This window comes from Siphateles boraxobius, unplaced genomic scaffold (assembly GCF_051911475.1).
Source record: "Siphateles boraxobius isolate OS27281-9 unplaced genomic scaffold, OSU_SipBor_1 12, whole genome shotgun sequence".
NCBI lineage: Eukaryota > Metazoa > Chordata > Actinopteri > Cypriniformes > Leuciscidae > Siphateles > Siphateles boraxobius.
In genome coordinates this window covers 28,683,442-28,696,639 of record NW_027508722.1, presented here as the reverse complement: position 1 = coordinate 28,696,639, position 13,198 = coordinate 28,683,442, and the positions used below count along the sequence as shown (strand labels likewise).

The 13,198-nt window shown below is 37.3% G+C and overlaps 1 protein-coding gene across 16 annotated transcripts in view; it reads left to right on the top strand.

The window, feature by feature from the left end:
* The window catches only part of ptprub (protein tyrosine phosphatase receptor type Ub), a 231,868-nt gene that overhangs the window by 24,132 nt on the left and 194,538 nt on the right, over window positions 1-13,198 (top strand). Inside the window, exon 1 of one of the 16 annotated variants that reach the window (XM_077217854.1) lies at window positions 8,365-8,386. The exons of the other annotated variants lie outside the window; for them this stretch is intronic. The gene's annotated coding sequence lies outside the window, so the exon portion shown is untranslated. Of the gene's footprint in view, window positions 1-8,364; window positions 8,387-13,198 lie in introns of those variants that run through there. 16 annotated transcript variants of the gene reach the window in all.

Sequence of the window (13,198 nt, the reverse complement as noted above, 5' to 3'; positions counted from 1 at the left end):
TGAATTTTAAAAGTCATATCAAGAAAATCAGTAAAACTATTAAGGCCAACTTGGGCTGTTTTATTTTGATAAGAAACTGCTTGACTCTTGACTGTGCTATTATTTTTATAAATTCTATGATTTTTTCACACATATCGTATGGCTTAACCACATGGTCCCAAGCTCACCACTCATCAGTTAAGTCTATAGAGTGTCATTATAACCGAGCCTTGAAAATCCTGGGGAAGAAGAGAACAAGGTACCATCATTGTCAAATTCTAAGCAAATATAAGATTTTAAGTTTAGCTAATTTTATCTCCCTGCACTTTGTTAAATTGGTCTTCAAATGCATAAATAACGCTGCTCCCCCACCCATTTGCAAAAAAACAATAACAAGACAGCAAAGTATTACCAGACCCACCGCCCAAGCAGCGTTAAAAGGCAATTGGTAGGATCCCTTTCCGTAGAACATAATTTGCCCAAACTGCCTTTTCAGTAAAAGGGGTGAAATTATGAAATTCTCTACTAGACCACTTGAAATGTATTCCAAAATTACCCAACTACAAAAGAGCAATATTGGTCTCTATTTAGTTTTTGCATTGTGCTTTCTGTGTATACTTTTTCTCTCTTTTCATTGTATTTAATTTAATTTTATCTATATCTCATTTATAATAATGTTAAGTCTAAGTCTGTATAAGTCTGTATTTTTATTTTTGACTAAAAACCCTACTTAGGGACAAGTGTTGTGTCATACATCAGATGACTGTTTAAGTTGATCTATGTTTTTTTGTGTCTGTCCCTATCTAAATAAACAAACAAACAAACAAACAAACAAACAATGAACCAAGAACCATCTCTCCATAATAAAAGAGAACCGTCCAATAAATTACAGGTTCTAAATTACTTTATTTTTATGAACTGAATCATAGCTGCAATAAACTGAACTAGGACCCATGAAATTGCAATAAACACCCCTATTGAGGCATTAATATATGCTTATAAGTAATAAACAGCCAATATACTAGTTATATGCATGCTAATAAGCAACTTGTTAAAAGTGAGAATTGTACCCTAAACTAAAGTGTTCAACTTAAACTAACTAGAATTTTTTTTTAACTGCGCCTACACATGTCTTTGCCAGACCATATGTCTAGTATTTATGTCATGTCATAAAAGAACCGCCACTTATTTTTAAAAAATCGGTTCTTTACTACAAACTGTTCGAAAGAACCAATGTGCCATAATGAGTCCAGTCAGTAATGTCTGTGGCTTTGCTCTAAGCAGTGAAAGTCCTCAACTCATCAAGCTGCTCACCTTTGCTCCCGGGCAGCTTTAAGAGTGTCTATGTTTTTGTGTGTGTGCACGTGTGCGTGTATAAGCCCACAGCAGACATGTTCCCAGGGTGGTCATTAGTGTCCCAGATAACAAATAGTGTTATGTCTGTTTCCTTTTGCCCCAGGGGAGTAAAAAGCTTTGCTGTCTGATGAAAATATCACCTCGCTCCCTGGAGCAGACACTCAGTATAACTTCATTAGCCAGCTCAATCCACACATTAACTTGATTACAGTAACTAACTTATTCAGCTGGTGACAGTGGGACTATGTCCTTTGCTCAGGCTGGTCAGTTTGCCGCAGGGTGTGTCTGTTCTTTAAAGAACAACAAACTGAATTGAACTTTAACTCCAACCCATATTCAGGTATGAAATGAGGTGTGGATTCCCTGTACATTTTCTGGTGGTTCTGTCTACTTGTAATTGTAGAAACTATTTATTCATTTTTTTTATTCATTTTATTGCAATGGGTGGAACTGCAATGGTCTTAAAGGAATAGAGTGCTGTAGCGATGACACATTATTGTTTAAGCATTTAAACACTTGTGGTTTCATCATTCAGAAATCATTGTTTTTTTTAAATAGATTTTTTGGTGAAATTCCGGAAATAAGGTCTGTGGTGTGAATTATTTTATATTATTTATAAGATGCTGTCAATGTTGTCAATCTCAGCTGTCAATCATGACATCACGCCCATGTTTTGATAGCATTAAATAACTAACTAAAACTGATCTTATTAAAAAAAACTAACACTTGAACTTAAATCAACTTGATAAAAACTACCTATGAGGACAGAAACGTCTTTATAAAAAAATATATTTTAAGTGTGATTTAATTGTTTAGTTTCTCAGTCCCATTTGATTTCATGGACAGGACTTATGAGGTACCTGATGACACCTGAAACATTTTGGCTTGCAAAAGAACAGTGTTCTTGAAAACTATTCTTACTCAAATGTTAAAGAACATTTTTTTTTTAATTAAAAAAAGATGGACACTGAAGACTGGAGTAATGGCTGCTGAAAATTCAGCTTTGCCATTTCAGGAATATATTGCATTTTAAAATATATCACTACAGAAACCAGTTAACTTAAATTGTAGTAATACTTTACAGTATTACGTTTTTTTTCCTCTGTATTTTTGATCAAATAAATTCAGCATTCGTAGAGATAAGACTACTTTCAAAAACATTTATAAACCTTAATGTTTTCAAACTTTTAACCGGTACTGTATATCAATTATTAATCTGCTGTCAAGGAAGAGCTATTGCACCATTGCTTTCCCCCACCTAGATCTTGATCCTTTTATTCTGTTTTGGATTTTAATTCACCTCAACACCTCTCCTGCCTGTTGAATATGTCCTCTAAGGTTCTTGAGTGTTGTTTTTTTCCCTCCTCTTCCATCTTCCGTAAGCTCACCCGCCTGGCAGAATCCTCTTATGCTGCATGCATGAGTGAACCCTTTGGCCCTTAACGAGACGTGTCCTCGCACACTTGCTAGACTGTAAATGAGGTGGCATCCCTGACCTACAAAACGTCAACGCAACTTCATGCCGCCAGCCTGTGAGAGAAGAATTGAGATGTTGAGGACAAAAGGAGGGGTTGATTGTGGGCTAGTGGGTGGAGTCTTGAATAAAAAAGGTGGTACCTATTTTAAATTCCTTCTCTTTTAATAACGGAATAAATTTCAATGCAAGTTGCCTGGCAACAATCTTGAAGTGGGACTTATCTTCAGCAGGGGGAAATCTTCATGGGGGTTCTTTGCTGACATTAAACATGTTGATTATTGGCTTATGCTGAGGGGATCTTGTTTCTTTGAGCAAATCTCTGCCAGTTAGATTCACAACGCATGCATGTTTTTTTTAAAGAATATTCCACATGTTTTGCTCCTGAAATTAAAAGGGAAATAATAGATTTGCAAATGAACTATTAAGACTAGGGGTGCACGATTAATTGAAATTAAACCGCAGGCAATTTGGCAAAGGCTGTGATTTAAAAAAGAAAAAGAAAAAAAAAGTTTTTATTATGTGCAGCTTGTCAGTAGCTATGTTTCAATCACCCTGTTTATCCGCATTTGAAATTTCGCATCAGAAAACGAGAGATGGAAACGCCACATTTTGGGGGAAAAAATCCCTCAATTCACAAAAAAAATTGATTAGGCTACGTGAGGTGGTTTTTGCAAAAAAGAGTTAATGAGAATAATGGGATATGGAAACGCATTTGCCAAATACATTTTGATGACATAGTGCACATTAACTCCCACATTAACCCCCCCCCCCCCCCCCCCACACACACACACAAAAGCCCACACATTTACCGACTCATTGACCCTCCCCTCAAAGACATCAATGGTCGGACAAAGGTTTTACAGGGCCTTTGACTTTCATTTTGGTATCATCTGGCCATATCACATAATTGTAAATGGAGATGAAGGCTGGTGTGGAGGTAGTGTTTTTTTAATGATAGATTTATTGCATTCATTTTTCATCAGAAACCGTGTGTGGATTATTATGTGGATTTGGTATTTAAACTTTTACACTGTGTGGGGCTCTTGAAGTCAACATAAAATCATAATGGACCTGGTCTGGGTTTTGATCAAAAAGAATAAACTTTCAAACATTTAATAAAATGAGTTTTCTGTTTTGTTTCTTTGTATTCATAGTCCAAGTATGAGTAGACCTTGGCCTCATGTTTAGCTTGTGTCACAAGTGTGTCTCTCTTCACTTTGTCTTTCTTCCAAATGAAGGATACTACCATTTCAGCACGAGGTCAAACACGGCTCTAAACTGCTGCCTCATGAACTGGAAAGCTCCTGTAATGTAATCAAATGTTCTCAGGGGAGATGGAGTTTTAACAGGGATATGCTAGTGATTCATGGCTCTTAAATACTGAAATTACTGGATTATTTGTTGCAAGGAAGGATTTGGACATTGCCGGAGTGGTTTGCTGAAGAAGCAGTCTCCTGTCAGGCGAGACGTCTGGGGTGAATACCTCAGCTGTGTGGCTGACCTAGCTGGTCAGAAGTGCATATGGAAGATAGGCATAAACAAAACCACTCACCTACACTCTCTTTAGCATAAGGATGGTGGCGTCGCCTCTGACCGGTGTGGTTTGTTACTGTTCTTGTGTGTCTGAAATCTTCCTCATAGAAAATGGGAAAAGAACACACAGACCCGTCGCCAGACCTCAGTCTTAAGGGGGGCATATGAAATGTATGGGGGGAAACAATTATTATTAGCCTACAGTATGTATATTTATAATAATCAACTCTAGTCGCGCAGCACGTAATCATCACGTTAAACATATAACCAACAGCAATATGACCAGGTAGCCTATAGCCTACACCACATTACACAGAAGCAATGTTATGAATATCCATAAAACACTTGACTACAACATATTAGATTTAACACCAGAAACATCTTTCAAACATTGCATTTTAAAGCAGTCAACAGAGGGATATGCATTGCCATGAATCACACACACACATACACACGCACGCAAATACACTCGTCTCGCACAGATACTTTGAGTGGAGGCATAGATATAAACACTAGATGTCGCCTTGGCTACGGCAGTTCATTGGAACGAATGCGTCAATAGAGCCGCCATCTTGAAACAGGGGAACCCCTCATCAGCGTCAATGTAGGAAAAGGTCTAACGGAAATAAAATCACCATAAATCGTCATGAATGCGATTTTCTGCTTGTGGGGGGGCACAAGCATTTTTTGGGGCGGGCCATGGGGGGCCGGGCCCGCCCCAAAAAATGCTTGTGCCCCCCCACAAGCAGAAAATCGCATTCATGACGATTTATGGTGATTTTATTAGCGTAGGGTCTGAGAACACACACACCTCTCTCGTTCAATTTGATAAACACTGTAGACAAACGTGTCTCTTATGCAGCAGGACTTTTTCTTCTGACTGCAGCATGCACAAACTGAAACCGTGTTTTGCTTGGTGCTGTTAGTGGTGCAGAAATCTCATTAGCAAAACATGTGGAAGTTTAAGAACACAATGGAAACCTTGTAAAAGGGGTTAAATTGTGCCTAAATTATCTGGAAAGGTGTTCTGTAAAATTCCAAAAAGATCTGCCAAAAAATGGTCCATTTCTTTCAAGATTTTGGCAAATCTTAAAATGTTTTTGAAAGAAGTCTCTTATGCTCACCAAGGCTGCATTTATTTAATCAAAAATACAGTAAAAAGTAATATTGTGAAATATTATTAATTAATTTATTCCTGTAATAGCAAAACTGATTTTCAGCATCATTACTCCAGTCTACAGTGTCACATGATCCTGAGGAAATCAGACCGTTTCAAATGTTTTTGTCCATACAATTCAAGTCAAAGGGGTCCAGTGATATTTTAAACCCCTATGACTTTCATTATATGGACAAAAACATTTGAAACGGTCTTCAAAATATCATTGTGTTCTGCAGAAAAAAATACAGGTTTGGAATGATATAAGGGGGAGAAAATTAATGCAGTTTAAATGTTATTAATATTTATTTTAATATAATTAATTGTAATGTTTTATTGTTTACAATAGTACTATAACAATATGATTTTTTTGTGTGTGGGCCACCACAATCACCACTAGATTGAGGGTTCCCCTGCCTTTAAAATCCCAATTTATCCCCAGGCTAACTTATACTTAGAGTAAATATGCCATTAAATGTCAGCATTTCTCTACCTCCACTGCCCAGCATTAGTGTTTAATTAAAGGAGTCCATGCATCAGTGTGTAGACTATCACAACAGCTGCATCACAAACACACACACAGGCGCCTTTCTCTATTTCTCCTTCTTTTTCCCCTGTTTTTATTTGAGAAACAGGGAAGAAGAAAACTAGACGAAAACAGACAGAGGTGACTAGAAAGACAAGGAGAGATGAGGAATGGGTAGACTGTCAGATGTTTTTAGCCATTTAGTTTTATTTGGCTCATTTTTTGCCTCCATGCAGCAAATTTGTTTCCCCCCACATTTCATTAACTGTCCTCAGTCGTGCTATCCCTTCCCCAGCATGTTCTCACATCACCCTTTGCTTTTGTCTTCTCATCCTCATCCTTCATTTCCTGCTTTGGCCTTTAGATGTGGTTTCTATGTAAAAGCTTCCATCATTTTAGAAAAAAATGGTTGTGTTTTGCCTTTGCTGTCTGGGAAAAGGATACAGATGAATGTTTATCTGCTGATCTCATAAGACATTTTGCAATGTTTTGTGCTTGTTTCAGATGTGTAGTGTACTTTCATTTTTAATGGAACTGAAAAGCTCATCTTGTTAAACTTTGGCGTGAAACTCGTCTCGCACTGTTGAATAATACCTCAAATCGTGTGGCTTGATGAGGAAAGGTGTGTTATTACTTTTATAAATGATAGGATTTATAATTTCTGGCTGGCAGGAATAAAATGGATGGAAAAGATCTCTTAGAGATATTTGAGGACACAAAGCCATATCATAATTGAAAAACATTAGTGCAATTTTTTCAATTATTGGATTACTAGGGGTTTTACAGTTTACATTTTTGAGAGAAGTTTCTTGTGTTAACAGTAAGAATATTGGATAAATAACCTATAATAAATCTGGAAACTAGACTTAGGTAAAATAAACCATGAATATGGGTTGACACTCTCTTGATTTGTGCTTCAGGGTGAAAGTGCAATAATTATAATAAAATCAAAAGATAAATTTGTTCATTATAATTGATTATAATTTTGAGCTAAATAATCATACTTATCAATTTAACCATTATGCAGCATGACGAAAATGTGACTAAGTTCTCATTGACTAAAATCTAGACTAAAACGATCCGATATTTATTTGACTAAAACTTGACAAAAAAAACAAAAAAACCCCAAGACTAAATATGCTAAAAACTACATTTGACACAGGACTAAGACTAAATAAAAAAAAAGGCTATCAAAATTAACAATATCACCAACACGGATTTTTACTCGCCTTTGGCTCTTGGTGAGTGATAATTTTCTGTCCTGCTTGGAAAACATCAACGAAACGTAGATTTTCGCCTAAATGTCTCACACGATTGCATTCTCAAACACCAGGCATCCACCTCCGAATGCAAGACAACATGACAGCGTTTATTGCATTTCGTCTGCACGTTCTGAAGCGAAAGTAATTTATGACGTACGAAACAAGCCACTGTGGCTTTCACGATTGCAGCAGTTTCCATTATTCTTTATTACAGATATTTAGCTGCAATTTCCCAGGAAGAGACTATTTTGTTCTCTTCAACACATGGGATGAAACTAGTGTTTTATTCACAAATGTTTTGTGTTAAATTCACAACTTTGGATGGAAACATAGCTATTGTCCCACAATCAAATGCAAATGTATCTGCTGTTGTGCTGTAGCCTGCTGCTAACATGCTGCTTGCTATTTGTCATTTCAAAACCTCATTGAGCATATTTTTCCTCCGAGGCAGGTTATGATCAGTCCTTAACTCCAGCCTCTGGCCTACGGGTCTTCTCAGTGTGTCCTGTCAGCACCCAGCAGGACATCTATCATGGGTTGCCCAGGCAGGTAGGAGCCTCTTGGGGCAAGAGGCTTGGCAAACAGCCGACTGCACTCTGACTCTGTGTCAGTGTCACCATATGAGTCATTGTGCTCATCATAACTGTGCACACTTGCAGCTTTGTGTCTGCAGTAAGGAAAGCAACTAAATATTTAAATGAACAACTACATTTTTTTTCTAGTGTCAGTGGTTTTAGACCGTTACTTAGCCAGATGTGATGAGGTAATTGGCTCTTTGCTAAGAATGCTAAAAATGTTACTGACAAATCCTACTTAAGCGTTTGTAACTGTTTGCCATTTTTTTTTAAAGACAAGCTTTTCTCCCCCCCTAATGTAAGTATAAGGATGATCTGTATCTTTGGACAGTTTTAAATGCAGTTTTACAGAAATTATGGTCAAACGTTGTTGCAGGGTCTCTTGTAATATTGACACAAACAGCCTGCTTTTCATTTTCCAAATCTTTATGTAAATGTTAATGCTAAATTAAACCATTTTTCATCTCTTCTTTCCAAATGCACATGCATAACATCAGGACGGACACCTACATTTGCTCCAAGGTAAATTAATATCACTACGTTTGTAGTCTTCACATGTTTTAAATCATTCTATCGGTAGCAATTTCTTTTTAACGATAAAAAAAGGGTATGTGATGATGTGGGGCTATTTTAATACGTTACATTCATTCGATACATTACTCATTCACAGTAAGAAAATTGCTGTCCTTAAAGTTTGGATTTTTCCTCATTTTTTTAAATTAATGCATTAAAGGAACACGCTGACTTTTTGGGACTTTAGCTTATTCACCGTATCCCCCAGAATTAGATAAGTCCATACATACCCTTTTCATCTCCGTGCGTCCAGTAACTCTGTCTGATGCACCCACCGCTAGCCTAGCTTAGCACAAAGACTGGAAGTAAATGACTTCAGCTAGCAACTGCTCCCAATAAGTGACAAAATAACGGCAACATTTTCCTTTTTATATGTTGTGATTTGTATAGTCACAGCCTGTACAAATAACAAGGTCATATGAGACACAGGCATCTTTTAACCGTATATACATATTGGGAACTATATTCTCAGAAGGCGAAGCACTACTTGGGCGGAGTGAAGTATGGGTTCAGTAAGATTTTTTTTTTTGTGCAAAATTAATACTTTTATCCAGCAAAAATGCATTAAATTAATAAAAATCAACAGTAAAGACATGTTTACAAAAGATTCTTCTTAGCAAAGGGTCAATTGCATTGCGACATAATCCTTTGTGGATGTTTTTTTCTGTACCTGTCAGTTGCATCTGCTTTGAACTCAATGTAAATATTGGTGCATTAGGGTCAATGTGTTTGTGCTTATTAGATCACATTGACTTATTCTTTCATTAAAACCGCAGAGGCTACCCGGGGCATCGTATTATTGTGGAGGCTGGGGAACGAATGAGGAATGAGTCAATATCACGATTGTTACGCTGAGACTTTGCCCTGCTCTGGAGAGTCTTCTGGCCTCCATCATTGGCTTGTTAGGGATGCATTTGTCTTCAATCGACCCAGGAGTCTGCAACATGGCTCCCTGTTATTCTTCTCATTCCGTCTTTGATCTTCCGGCTTTCTGCTGCTTCTGCCAACCTGCTGGAAAACATCCAGTCGGCTTAGTCTTAGTCATAGAGGGAGGCAGGAAATAAAGCCTTGCACCTTTTAGCGCCACAGCGTGTATAGTGCATATTTAATTACGTCTGGGTCCATACTCGGGAACATGAAACACTCAAAAAAGTGGGAATCAGGGATGAAATGTTTTTTTATTTTTATATTTCTTTCTTCAAAGTCTGAGACTGTGACTTTGTTTGTGGTGGCCCTATAAGAGAGCAAAGGAATCTTGCTATATTCCCATTAGGTGCCCACCGCACCTCCTGTCACAACAGCTTCGCCATCCACTCAAACGCTCCTCGACAGGAGGTGACACAGCGCTGTGACAGGACGGCCGTCAGCTCGCATCCCTCTGACGTCCTGATCGGTCCCTGTGATTGACAGGTGGGAAGCACCCGCAGACTTAGCCGAGGTTTTCAAAGAGCAGCTCGTTGGGTGATTTGTGTGGGCCCAACGTTTCAATTATCAGCCTTCTCACTTGGCAAGACAATTGGCCTTTGGGCCTCTTTAGCACATTAGACGTGATGGGTGAGACGAAAGCACTCATAAATCCTGCCACTTATGCTTTCTAGGATCTGATGAACAGTTTTTGGCCCTGCGGTTTCCTCATCAAAGACACCCTTGACTCTGTATGTGGCATTGATATTCCTTAAAACGAATTGGGCAACAGTGTGGCTCAGGTGCTTGATTCATTCTCTGCATGCACTGTCTGCCTATCATGTTTTCACATCCCATGTTTTTATTTTTTAATGGTTCAATTAAATTTGAATAATCTAATAGAATACCTAATCAATTGAAATAATACAACTTTAACACTATAATAATTTATTACAATTTTAACAATAGACCTTAGTCGGGGTAGTGCTATATTACATTTTTGGCATGAATGAAGACAAAACTGCGAGGGATAGAAGTACATAGTACTAGGACCTTCATGCAGTGCATGCTATTGTAAAGCTCTGAGATTCATAACTGATTGTAGATTTTCAACTTACACACCATTGTGATCAATACAAAATGGTCGGTTGGCCTTTGTTGAATATTTGAAGAAAAATGCACTGGTATTTGTTGATTTACAAAGCTATATTGGGTTATCTGTTCTCTTATCTTTGCTGTCTTATTAAACAGACATTGTCTGATAATTACTCATTACGCTCTGAATCAATTCACAATCTGTGTGTGCCTTTTACCAGAACCGAGCTGGGCAAAACCTCTTTTAAATATGCTGTTTTATGTTTATGTAATGATGTTTTTGTTTTTATGTCGTAACTTTGATGTATAACTGTCTATGTAAACTCAGCTGCCTATCTTGGCCAGGACACTCCTGTAAAAGAGATTTTAATCTCAGTGAGTCTTCTTTCCTGGTTAAATAAAGGTAAAAAAAAAAGGAAAAAAGACTGTCTATGCCTCGTTTTTATCCGTGTCAAATGGTCCAACCTTACACATGAAATTTATATTATTTAAATTTATTATATTTCTGTCATAATTTCTCTAAAGTAACTGAACTTTTATTTTGGCGGGTTGTAGGTTGAGTTTCTGTGTGTAGCTGACGATAGTTTTATCAAATTAAATTGTGAAATTCTGTTGAAATGAACTCTCAGATCAGCTTTGGAGATAATGTTCATGTGGAGTGTGACGGCAGATGCTGAAAACACCACAAGACGGACGTATCTCAATTTGATTAAGCATACAGCTCTACTTTTGAATTATTCATTTCCATTCCGTGACCTTCTGCATAATATACTGTAGTAAATTCTATTGGTAACACTTTATTTCACAGTGTCATTGTTGCATATTTTACATGCAGATACTATAGTAATAACTATAAATTATGCATAATTACATTCAACTAACCCTAAACCAAACCAAATCATATTCATAGCCCTATAGTAAGTACATGTTCTGACTTAATATTACTCAGTACTTAAATGTATAATTACAGTGTAACAACGACACATTAAAATAAAGTGTAACCATTTTTTTTTTTTTGTGACTGGATTCCATGATTCGGTCTGCATTTTTTTTTTTAATCATTGGACCCTAATGCATTGATTTTAATAGTTTTTTTAGAAGCTACAAGTTGTACTTTTCCTTTTCCATGCTTCTTAATTGTGCTGTTGGAAGTCGAATAACTCCCTCAGATGATACAAAAAACTCCCTCTGTTGGGGGTGGGCGTCACTTTAAGTGTGCGTTGTTTGCTTTTCAATCAGCATTAGGCTAAATATGATTGCCAGGGCCCGTTTGACTCATTACATTGTACCGTTTCCCTGCATGGCTAGGCCCAGATGCTATGCTAATTAGCTCACATCTGAGGCGAGAGAACCCAGGGCTGCAAGCGGACACGGCGGGCCGGTATCAAATGGGTGTGCATAAATTAACCACACCAAATTTCCACCGCTAAAAAATTCAGTTCGGCTTTGTGATTAATTTGAAAAGAGATGACACGGATAAGTGGGTCTTGTAATTACTTTGACTTTGAAAAACTTGTTAGCGTGTTGACATTTAATTTTCGTTGCGTTTTAGCACACGGCGAGCAGTTTTGACCGCTTTCCCCGTGCTTGTTCCAACGAGTTGCGCTGGTCACCCAAACATCTCTGTCTTTCTCTCTCTCTTCTTTTTCCAGGAAACCCTACAGGGTTGTTCAATTTCTTCGCCTCTTTGTTCTTGTCCACAGTCCATGTCAGTAAAAGATAGCTTGCATAAACACGGATAGGCTTTTCAGTTTCTTTGCAATGTGCAATTTGTGTCTCATTATACTGGACACAGCTTCACACACAGCATAACAAAGCCGATTAATAGTCTGTAATTTTAATCAGGAAACTCAATCGTACCGCTCAACAAATGGAATTGCGATGTGTGAAAGCAATTTGAGGTTATTTTCTTCACGGCAGCTCAAGAGCAGTGGGATGGGCCATGTTACCTTCGATTAGACACTGATGAATGAAATGCTTTTCATTTGTTTTGTGAATGATTTACAATAGAACTGATTGTTGAATAATTTCACTGTTTTTAAAAAAAAATTTATTTATTATTTTCGTTAAGGTACTTTCTTAGTCTCAAATTTACAAATCACATACAGTATATGGCTGGGTTAAAAATTAAAAAGTATTTAATATTTTGATATGTATTTTGATATTTGTTTATTTGCTCTACACCTACTATAAATATATTTTTTGACCATACTATTTTAAGACATGGAAGTGGTGGTGCAAAAGAAAAGTAGTTCTGAGCTGATTCACTTAAAGCAACTGTATAGTTTTTATTGATGTGTGGATTATTATTTGTGTCTAACAATTGATTGAAATCAGCATTTTAGAATGATTTCTGAAGGATCATGTGACACTGAAGACTGGTGTAATGATGCTGAAAATGCAGCTATGCAGCTAATGCAGTCTTAGTGAGCATACGTGACTTTTTGCTAAACATGCAAAACATAAAAAAATACAGAGCCCAAACTTTTGACCTGTAGTGTTATATATTCTCCTTTTTTAACTTTTCACTCTGATTAAAAACACAACGTGTATCCATTGTTCAAATTCACATATTCTTTTCTGCAGTGTTGATTAGAGCCATTGGTGTGTAGCTCTCTCATTAGAAACTGCTCGGCCCGTCTCTCATTTGGGGGATCGGCATACATTTGTTGTGCACATTCTTTATGGTATTTGCTCTAGGGATTAAATTCGAAATTGTTCAGAATGACTCGACTCAACCGAGCTCTAGGGAATGCTAGACTT